Consider the following 1781-nt stretch of genomic DNA (forward strand, 5'->3'; position numbering starts at 1 on the left):
CGCCTGTGTGAAGAAACACGGATCCGTACATCTGTCTCGCTGCAATAGGCTGCGGCGTATTTACACCATCACTCCTTTTTAATGTATTTATTGATATTATAAACATGTATGCTAAATAAAAAGAAAGGAAAATAAATGAAAATGTCAAATATTTGTTTCAGGACTTGGGATGCCCATGTGATACAATGTTCCGAAATTCCTTCACGCTTCGTTTGGTGGTAAAGGCAGAAATGCGTTATGGACTCCCCTGCATAGTGGAAACGGATCCGTCATGCAGCCCATATGACGGAATGAATAACGGAATGAATAACGGAATGCTCCGTGGCAACGGAATCCATAAAGCAATTCTGCTTTTACCACCAAAACGAAGCGTGAACGAATTTCAAAATATGAAATTCGCTCATCTCTTCTAGATACGATATTCCTGATGTGGTAACATAATGGGGGGGGGATCTGTCCGCCAGTCTTGATCTCCCTGCGCTGGCGTGAGAAGCGTCTGATTTCTCTCAGTTCTGGTTTTCAAATCTAAAGAAACATTCTGTGAAAAATGACTTGGATGATGGGTAATTATTGGATGATTGCCAAAGAGCTGATGGTCAGACAGTGCCGAAACACTTGGGGGCACCTGCAGCAATACAACCGAACCACTTGGGGTCACCTGCAGCAATACAACCGAACCACTTGGGGGCACCTGCAGCAATACAACCGAACCACTTGGGGGCACCTGCAGCAATACAACCGAACCACTTGGGGGCACCTGCAGCAATACAACCGAACCACTTGGGGTCACCTGCAGCAATACAACCGAACCACTCGGGGGCACCTGCAGCAATACAACCGAACCACTTGGGGTCACCTGCAGCAATACAACCGAACCACTTGGGGGCACCTGCAGCAATACAACCGAACCACTTGGGGGCACCTGCAGCAATACAACCGAACCACTTGGGGGCACCTGCAGCAATACAACCGAACCACTCGTGGGCACCTGCAGCAATACAACCGAACCACTTGGGGGCACCTGCAGCAATACAACCGAACCACTCGGGGCACCTGCAGCAATACAACCGAACCACTTGGGGGCACCTGCAGCAATACAACCGAACCACTCGTGGGCACCTGCAGCAATACAACCGAACCACTTGGGGGCACCTGCAGCAATACAACCGAACCACTCGGGGGCACCTGCAGCAATACAACCGAACCACTCGGGGGCACCTGCAGCAATACAACCGAACCACTCGGGGGCACCTGCAGCAATACAACCGAACCACTCGGGGGCACCTGCAGCAATACAACCGAACCACTTGGGGGCACCTGCAGCAATACAACCAAACCACTTGGGGTCACCTGCAGCAATACAACCGAACCACTCGGGGGCACCTGCAGCAATACAACCGAACCACTTGGGGTCAGGCAAATCCAACTTCTTTACAGGCAGAAATCCTGAACAATTACACCAATCCTCAACAGCCTGGAAAACATAACCACGCTGAAGACTACTTCTGCTGTGTTCTCCAGTATACATGTTCACAACCATAATATGTCTGCAGGGAGGCTGAACCACCCGATATTCTCACCTTTACATTAGCCATAACATAACTAGTAAAAAAAACTCTGTAAATGCACCCGAAACACGAAAACCGGTCACCATACTCTTACTTCATCTAATTCTGCACCTGCCAAGCTTTTATTCCCATCATGGGAAGGCTTTCTTTGCTGGATGAGTTGTATATTTGGGTACATGTAATGTATCGACTTTATTCATTTTATTTTATTTT

The sequence above is a fragment of the Bufo bufo genome, chromosome 7, assembly GCF_905171765.1.
Source record: "Bufo bufo chromosome 7, aBufBuf1.1, whole genome shotgun sequence".
NCBI classification, from domain to species: Eukaryota; Metazoa; Chordata; class Amphibia; order Anura; family Bufonidae; genus Bufo; species Bufo bufo.